The sequence below is a fragment of the Miscanthus floridulus genome, chromosome 9 (genome assembly GCF_019320115.1).
Source record: "Miscanthus floridulus cultivar M001 chromosome 9, ASM1932011v1, whole genome shotgun sequence".
NCBI lineage: Eukaryota > Viridiplantae > Streptophyta > Magnoliopsida > Poales > Poaceae > Miscanthus > Miscanthus floridulus.
Genome location: NC_089588.1, coordinates 79,844,144 through 79,853,918, shown reverse-complemented (window position 1 = coordinate 79,853,918; position 9,775 = coordinate 79,844,144). Strand labels below are relative to the sequence as shown.

The following is a 9,775-nucleotide window of genomic DNA, read 5'->3' as shown; positions in this document are numbered from 1 at the left end:
CAACTTAGAAACAAATAGGCTCCCACTCAAGCAATCCACCATGAGTCCTTCAGCGTGGAACAGAACCTTTAGAGCCTGACCACTCCCACTCGATGGATGGAGAGATTTAATACCTTAGAGTAGCTAAGACTCATCAGACAAGATGTGTAACTTACAACCTAGATCAGTGTATAACTCTTTCTTTGTCAAACGTAGAGAAGAATGAACCCATGCTGAGATCGGCCTCATATTTCTGGTCCAATGCCTTCAATGCCTTCATATTTGGTCGTGGACCAATGACGGTCACCTTGGCCGAAATCCATATGTTAACCGACCTTAGAATCACGGGGCCCCTCCAACCTTACAACCTCATTGGAAAGCCAGAGCACAAAGTTCAGAGCATCAGATCTGGGGGGTGGGGAGGCTACATCACTGTTTACAAGCAGACTTGAAACAAAAATGCCGACCCTAAGGAACACGCAACCTTCTTGAACATGTGGTTAGAGAAGTATCTCTTCTGTGGGTCTTCGTGCAGTCCAACGGCCAACTACTGGTACTTGGCAGAGCAATTTGTCCTGTGGTGCTGATATCCCTCTAGGAAAATGCTTGCTTGGCTCTTTATACCACTTGATGCATCAAGTATCCTCAAAATTGAAGATGAATGAGCCAATTGGTACGATTAGTGGACCATGGTGGCTTTTACAGATGTGGCTGAATTTGCATATGCAGTAGGATGAAGTTAAGGACCTCAGAGCCCTGAGCTTCCCTTTCTTGAACTATTTAGAAGCCTAGGAGGAGAATATGAGTGATAAAGATAAATTCCACCGATGTTAGTCTTTTGGTGAGGCGGCATCGGCTATTTCAGTCAATTGGAGCACCGGCCAATTCTTTGAGGGATACAGCCGATGAGGCAATCTCAATGGTCCAAGCCTTCAGGGTGGCAGGAGCGGGTGGCCCATCATCAACTGCTAAGGATATAGATGATGAGCGGCACTTATCGACTCTTGCTAATGTCGCTACTGGAGTAAGTGTCTTCATAGTCAATGATCCATGTTTCCACAACATTAACTAACTTCTCTTTTTTAGGCTAATCCTTTACCGAATATGGACGATGAGGCCAAATAATAGGTTTTGAACACTCCATCAAAAGGAGGGACTGAGGTATTCCCTAGGAACCAGTTTTCATTGTACTAAACGAGGCATGAATAAGCAATTCTTTGTAGGCTCCATCTAGGGACCCGAAACATAATTAGGGCCCTCATGGGGCATCAACCACTCAGTTGAATAATGAACATGGTGAGGATGACACCGGGGACACCGAGACAAGCAATGCCAACCTTTCCACTAAAGAAACTCATGGTGATCATCAAACAGTTGATGCTAAATTTCCAAACACGATCTTCTAGGTTCTACCTATGGCTTCTTTTGACGTCAAGTCCCTTCTCACTTCTAGACGCGAACCTCGGATTAGGGCCAATCCCTGATGCTACCAGTGATCAAGAAGTTGGCCAAGGCACTTACCAGGCAACTGGCGAAGAGGAACATGGAGATACTCTAAACCCCAAATCAATCGAGGGTACAATCAACATACCATTTATTCTTGCTCAAATTTCTTGATTGTACCTAAACCAATTTTAACTCGAACAGGGCCCAGGAAGCCGATTGAAATTTCTGATGATGATAAGGGCACATTTTTGGCCATCCATCCTTCCTTAGGGAAAAAGGTATTTGTTTCTCTACAATGATTCAGGAATCAACGGTTTGTCATTACCTCAACCTGAATGTATTCCTGCAGGCACAAAGCCTACTCCCTCCGAACCTCTTCTCTTTCAACATTGGAGATTATATAGAAGAAGGCAAAGTAAGCTCCTCTGCCCCCAAGGCTCATCAGGAAGAAACTTCTCTATCGGCTGCAACTAGATAGTAGCTACAATTAATGCTACCCCATTTGGAAAAAAAGACATAGCTGCTCTGGTTTGCAATGCCAAGCCTCTCCAAGACATTTTCTTGGCTATTAAAGGAGAGTTGAATCAAGATCTTCTTGCCATTTTGTCTCTTACTGCTTTTATCGAGGGTCAGGCTCCTAAGGTTATCCGGGTGAAGCAAAGGTTAGCCAACCGTGAAGCTCAGAACAATTTGGATGCCCAAGGAGAGTCAACGAAACAAGAGTTGCTTAGGTTAAAGGAATTGATCAATAGTCTATAAAGCGCTCCCTCCAAGATCCAGGAGAAACTTAGCTCCTTAAAGACTGAATGAGAGCAACTGCTGATGAGGCTACAGGAAATCAATGCCTCAATCCAAATTGAAGAAGCCAATCTAATTCAGCTTCCCATGGCAACGGATGAGAAGAAAGTAGAGATGACTGCCAGGTATAACGAGCTTATGGTCATTTGAGGTCAGAAAAACAAAGTCATCCTTGGATCAACCGCCAAAGATAATCAGTTAATTGCAGAAACTGACACCATCCGCTTAGATGCCCTAAATGCAATTCGAGCGGCCTTGAACATGTAATTTTAATTTTCATGCATTCCTGACCTTATGATACTTGGTGTAAGTATTTAGCCGATACAACCCTTCATCCTATATCGCATAAACCTCTTTGTCATCATTGGCTATCGTATCAGCAATCGATTCTCCCTATCAGTAGGAGTCGGACCGCCATAGCTGTTTAGTTGATCCCATTTTAGTCGATTGAACTTAGCCGACTACCAGGGCCAAGCCTCCGAATCCAAATGGAAACACAAAAACTGTAATGAACAATCTTCCACATCCGTGACCCAAAACCGAGTGATACTACAAAGAATCCAGTAAATGAAAATTTTACGCCCGTGATCCCTGCAATCGCTGCTTTCCCATTTGGCCACCTATGGCCTCCTCGATCCTTGGAATGGCCTTTCGCCTTCCATTAATTGCATTTCAATCCAATGCGGCTCAATAAACCTACCCACACCTACCTTGGCTATTATATATCTCTAGGGGATAGCCGAGAAGTCGTATCTACACTCGCCTTTGCTCTCACCACTTCATAACTCCTTCCCCCCGTCTTTAGATCTAAAATTGTTCTCCTTGAAGCAATGGCCAATTGCAAATGCCCCGCCAGCGATATTCCAGAAGAAGACCTCCCTCTACGCTAGTGGCTTCGCATCCTGGGGTAAGTTGAGTTGCATCTCAAATCCTTTTGGCATTCGCCCAAACTTAGCAATTCTTCACCTTGTAGGACTCTTTCCCACGCCAGAGTTCACAACCTGCTAGCGAGATTCGAGGCCCAACCGACAACATCAGTGGCTTCTTCTAGCAATTCCTCTAACTCATACAATGGGGATGAAACTTGGCGTTATCTTCATGAATGGAATGAGGCGAGGGGTCATCATTGGTAGGCAACCCATGAAACGGAGCGCCTGGAAGCTGCCTATAATGCTTCCCAAACCGCTCTCGCCATCGTGGAGGGAGAGAGCAGCGCCGCTCGGGCGCAACTAGCGAAATCCGATGCTAGGGTTGCGGGTAAGATTTCTAGAAGAACCCTATTTTTTCTGCTACCTCCATTCTATCATTCTTTCCCTGATAAATTTTGTTCTTCATTGTAGCCTTGACAGAGCAGTTGGAGGCCCTCCAACTAGCAGTGAACAATGCCACCGGTGCTCTGAACGCCCAAGGTGACCTGCTAGCGAACCACCTTCAAGACACCCCCTTGCGTGCCAGGGAGATTGCCCTTCATGGTGTCCGCCATGGGGCCACGGTCGCCCTGACCATTACTCAGGTGCATTCTGGTCATGAGGTTCGATGGCATCAGCCTAGCTTCACAAGCTGCGACAACCACCATGACTTGGTGGCGGACTTTGAAGGGGCTACTATTGGTGTTTCTTAGCGAAAGCAAAGGAATCCGCAAGTGCATAGAAACACTGTTGTAGCACTTAACCCAGAAGTATTCAGGGTATCATAATTTCCCAAAGGAACAGATGTGTAAGTCTCTTAGCTAGCTCACCTAACAAAAACAAAAAGAAGGATTGCTTGGGTAGTGAGGATTTTCTAAGGATAGATATCCTAAGCGAAGATAACCTTGGCACTATAGACTTGCTTCGGGCACCACTGTACACCTAGTCTACCAAGTGATGCCAGCCTATAGCTCTACGTCGAACCCAGATGTGGGGGAATACAATGGACGGACAGGGCTATCACCACCTATCGCCTACCCCTCAACCATGGGGAACGAGGCAAATGAAGATAGCTTCTAGCCTAGACACCATGTCTACGCTATCAACTATTACTCTAGTATGCATTCAAGGGTTATCCATCTATATCAATGCCCTTCTACTAGAGTACCCGCCACAAGGATGGATGATGAACCCACAAGTTTATAATGAACAAAGGTAGCTTTCCTAAGAAGTCAATGCCGAAGTTAAACACAAACTTCTTACTCCAAGTAGTAAGACGATCGTAGAGGTACAAGTGGAGGAGTTGCTAGCTCTGACGCTCTTCCGCTAAGTGTAGCTGGTACACTAAGGGAGGTTGTCGACAACCATGGCACTTCTCCAACTCTTTCCTTTCTCACTCCCTCTCTTATCCTAGCTAAAGCTAAAGTAGTAATATAGCTCTTCTTCTTTTCTTGTTTCTTGTTGTGTGTTGTAGAGGGGAGCTCTACCCCTCTATTTACATAGGGGAGTAAGGTAGTGTTGCAACTACCTTTGGTGTGAAATCCTAGCTTCTACCACCTCTGCATGCCTCCATACCACCGCCAGACGAAGGAGGGGATGAGCGGTGCCAGGTGGGGGTCGGCCGCCCCTAGGGGTCAGCCGCCCCTTGACTGGCTCTGATCATCACCACCTTCGCATGGTGGGCTGCTGGCTGGACTTGGAGCGCGTTCCCATGAGGCCTTTGGTGGAAACATGTCAGGTACAAGTTCTTTGTTCCCTCTTTTGCTTGGGCTGAATCATGTGAGTGTTGCCCTTGGGCTCACTTTGGTGTATTTCCATGTTGGTCACCTTAAAACAAATATTCCACCAAAACTTGTGGAAATGATTAGTTGAAAGCCCTATTTCTAGTTTTGTGATTACTCTTGATGAATTTTATACAATTGTTGATGGTGTAAATTATGAGTTAAGAACCGTCAACAGCCGCCGATGCCGTGGCGAACACCACCTCGGCCGAAGGAATCGTGAACAACGTTTTCTTCAGCCCTTGATGTTTCTTTGAATTTGCATTTGTTTCCTCTATTTCTGCATTCTACTTGATCCTGTGCGAAATATTGCCATTGACATTTCCTTGAATCAAGCCTCCTGCGATCAGTATTCTTCATTTCATTTTTGCTCTAGAGGCGATGCATGCTGCATCGGCTTCTACCTTTTTAGGCCGAATTGGGATTGTCCATTTTGTTCTAAAGGCGATACTTTGTTAGTACCGGCTGTCAATACTTAACGATGATCCAAACTAGTCACTCTTAAGTACTACTCTTAATTATTTGGGCTCAAATCCCTTATAAGAAAATGTTCTTCAAAGTAGCCAATGATAACTTGAAAATTAAATTATTCATCACGAGATATGTAAAATCATCGGCTATCAAATCCTTATAAAATGTAATACATCTCAGTGTTGTCTTGATTTCTTGAAATAGAGCGGTTATATTCCATGAACTAATTTGTGAAGAAAATGCTTAGTTGTTCCGTGATGATCATCTAAGGAGCTTATTAAAATAAACTTTCAGAGCCGATTGCTTGTACCGGCTGTTGACGTTCATTGTTGATCTTGATAACGCCTCCTTCCCAGACTCTACTAGAGAAGCACTCACAATCCTCAAATTCCCAATATGCTAGATCAGCTGTCGCCACACTCACGGATGTGTCAGGCTGAACAACTTCAACATTGTCTCCTTGCCACTGGATGAGGCATTGGTGCATTGTTGAAGGGATGCAACAATTAGCATGGATCCAGTCATGACCAAGAAGTAGACTGTATGTCCCTTTGCCATCAATGACGAAGAAAGCAGTAGGCATGGTCTTACTTCCAATTGTCAATTCGATGCTAACTGCCCCCCCGGGTCTTAGATGCATTACCACCAAAGTCCTTTAGCATCATGTCGGTCTCAAACAAATCTTTAGGACCTTTCCCAAGCTTATGGAACATGGTATAAGGCATCAAATTGACAGCTGCACCTCCATCGACTAACATCTTGGTCATCGGCTTTCCATTGACAAATCCTTTCATATAAAGCATTCAAGTGCCGATGCTGAGTTGGCTTGTCAAATATAGCTTGTTGGGACTAGAGAGTTAGTTGAGCCACTGCTTCTTCCAATTCTTCTTCATCATACTCTTCTTCACCGTACTTGGAAGGAGCCCTAAACTTTGCGGGTAGGATGAAAACCATATCAATATTAGCCGATTGTTGACGGTAGTCAACAACCAATATAAACCGTCCATATAACATGCATAAGGGCATAAATATAATCACAAACTAAGGTCTAGGGGTTTAAACTAACAAATTCCATGAGTTTTGATGAATCTATATTTTTTTGCAGGGTTTATCCAAAAAACCATCAAGGTGGACCTACATGTCAGATTTAATTATGCTTATCCACAGAGAAAACGACCCTAGAAGGTTCCAGAAGACTCGAGAGGACACCACACCGAAGCGGAGGGCGAGGTGTTGCCTAGGCCCACCTATAGGCCGGCTGGCCCCTAGGGCCCACATGTCAGCCCCCCATTGTTATTTTGGTTTTCCACCACCTCCTAGATTGCATTTACGCCGTTTATTCAAGTTGGTTTGATCCAAGGGCTCAGGATTGATGCTCCGGCCTATATATACCAGCCCCTACCCCCTCCCTCAGGAATTACATAAGTCATTTGAGAAGACAAAAACCCTAATCATCCTCAGAGCTCCACCATATTTTAGGGCATAGCTAGTTAGGCTAGGTCTAGAGGGAGGAAAGCAGGCTTCGCTTGGATTCCTGATCTTGTCAAGAGCTTGGTTTGGTATAATCTTTGTACCCCCTCTTTTTTGTATCTTCATTACTTTTATATGTCTGCTATAATTGTTATGACAATATTGGTATTCACAATACTCATGTTCTTAGTTATGATGTTCATCGTCTACTTTGATTATATACTTAGTATAGCTAGTTTATCATTATGTTTATGCATAAGTTCATATTGCGCTCACTCTGGTTTACATAGGGTGAGTGGTCGACATTGTGTAAGCGTGGTGCTTATATGTTGTTTACCAATGGATACACCCTATATTCCAGGTCATGTGGTAGATCGCGGATGTGACACTCCCGTGAGTCCTTTGTAGTCCACTCCCTGAATATATGTGCAAGTAGGGTCCGATTACGAAGAAAGAACAAGCTCTGTTCTTAATCTTCCTTAGTAATATCCCTTATGTGTCGATATAAAGATGACCTTAGCCATGACTACTAGGTGTAATTGCACTAATCAATGTATGCTTTGGCTTATAATTAAGAATGACTTAGGAATTATTCCTCTAATATTCTACTTAACCATGCTAATGCAATAGAAAGGAGTACTCTGAGTGTTTTATCAATAATACATACTTATCATATACATAATTTATCCTATGACTTACCCCTGTTGTGAGTAGAATATTGGTTATGGTTTACTTCTCTGTCAATAGTATAAGTTATCAATATATGTCCTTGCCAGACCTTCCCTGTGGTAAAAATATAAATAACGATACCTAGAATACTCTCGGGTAAAGTGCTACAATGGTATATTATCTGTGCGCTTGCAGATTCCTTTCATTTATATATATTCCTTCTAGTCACATGAAATATTAAAGTACTTCTTAGTGTCATTCTAGAAGTGGCACTAGGTAGTATCAACAAGCATTTCTAGCACCAACACTAGGGATGACAACTGAGTAAAAGATGCTAAGGAATGTAAACAACATAGGGTGACTACTTAAAACAAGTGACATATTAATAAATACCAACAAGCATTTTTGACGCCGTTGCCAGGGAAGGTAGCTAGGCAAAGGAAGTATTGATTAACTTATACTTATTGATGTGATCGAAATAACCATTGACCTCTGCTCAAACAAGCTTACCCTTGTTTTGTCTACTTTTGTATCTTATGTAGGGTAATGTATGACCAGTTTTGTCCTTCTGACAAACTACGTTGATGATCCAAAAGCATTACTTAAGAGAACTAAGGTTAAACTCAAGAAAGTTTCAGCTTTAGAGTCGAAAGAAAACCAGATAAGGCGAAGCTTAACACCTAAATTTGAAGCTATGGCTAACAGGACCCTCCGTGAATTCTCTGCTCTAACTATAGCCAACATCCGAACCGGACCAATAGTCAATGTTGGAGACAATGGATTTGAGCTCAAGCCAGCCCTCATCAACATGGTGCAAGCAAGCCAATTTTGTGGAAAGGCACATGAAGATGCGAGTGCACTTCTCCAACACTTCCTGAAGATCTGTAGCACTTTCACCATCAAAGGAGTGACCCAAGATGCCATACTACTCCGCCTCTTCCCATTCTCACTTTTGGGGAAGGCAAAGCAATGGTTCTATGCCCATAAGGATAGAAACACTACATAGGATAACTACTCCACTGCCTTCCTAGCCAAGTTCTTTCTCACAGGCAAGACTAATGCTCTACGTGAGAGAATTTCAAGCTTTCAATAGCAACATGATGAATCTGTCCCTGGGGCATGGGAACGCTTTCAAGATTACATTACAGAATGTCCTTATCGTGGGATGGAGAATTAGCTACTCATGTAGACTTTCTACCATGGGTTGACCAACAATACCCATGAGACTATGGATGCTACTACTAGAGGTGCATTCCTGTCACTCATTATACCAGCCGCAACCTCTCTTATGGAGAAGATGGTCTCCAACCAAGGTTGGAATGAAGAACGTCTTTAGACCTACAAGAGAGGTGGAGGTATGCATAAACTCAAGGAGGTAGACATGCTGTCTGCTAAGATGGACCTGCTAATAAAGAAGATTGAAGACCGAGCCAATGAGAAGCAAGAAGTCATGCATATTCATGATTCCCGCATGACGTGTGAAGGGTGTGGAAACACTAGGCATTCAGGGAACAATTGCCTTGAAATTCAAGAGGATGTTAACTTTGACAACAACAACTACTTTCGTCCTCAATAGAATCAAGTATGGAATCGGCAACAAAGGCCAAACTACCAAGGTAATTACTAAGGTAACTATCAAAGTAATAATTTTAATAATTTCAATCAACCACCCTTGAGAAAATTAATTACTGACCAATCCAAACTTATGGAGGGATTATCTAGAAAGGTAGCTACCAATGATAAAATTCTAGAGAACATAAATAACAGAATGGATAGCTTTGCTTCTACCATAAAAAACTAGCATAGCTTTAATAAAATGATAGAATCACAAACAGCTCAGCTGGCAGCTATTGTTTCTCTATCCGATAATGGTAAGATTCTGGGGCAGTCGGGAGATCTAGAAACTACAAATCTTGTCAATATTCACAATGCAGCATATTACTGTATACAACCATCGATGGTAAGGTGGCTAGACTTTACCTTGCCAAAAAAGAAGAGTGATCTAGGGAGACTTGTCATCCCCATCGCCATTGGACCTCACATTTTCTAAGAAGCTGTCTGTGACCTCGGAGCAAGTGTCAATATTATGCCTAAGGTAATCTATGATAAAAATTAATAGAGATCCTTTGTTGTACACAAACATGCATTTGCAACATGTAGATCAATCATTCTGCTACCATAAGGGAGTTCTTGAAGATGCCATTGTTCGAGTGGAACAATCATATGTTCCCGTAGACTTTATGGTTTTGGAAA

At 43.0% G+C, this 9,775-nt stretch overlaps 1 non-coding gene across 1 annotated transcript; it reads right to left on the bottom strand.

Moving 5' to 3' along the window:
- Positions 1–8,580: 8,580 nt before the first annotated feature.
- On the bottom strand, positions 8,581–8,689 carry LOC136484453 (small nucleolar RNA R71). Its single transcript, XR_010765972.1, has one exon. It is a non-coding gene; the product is annotated as a small nucleolar RNA R71 (small nucleolar RNA).
- Positions 8,690–9,775: the final 1,086 nt, after the last annotated feature.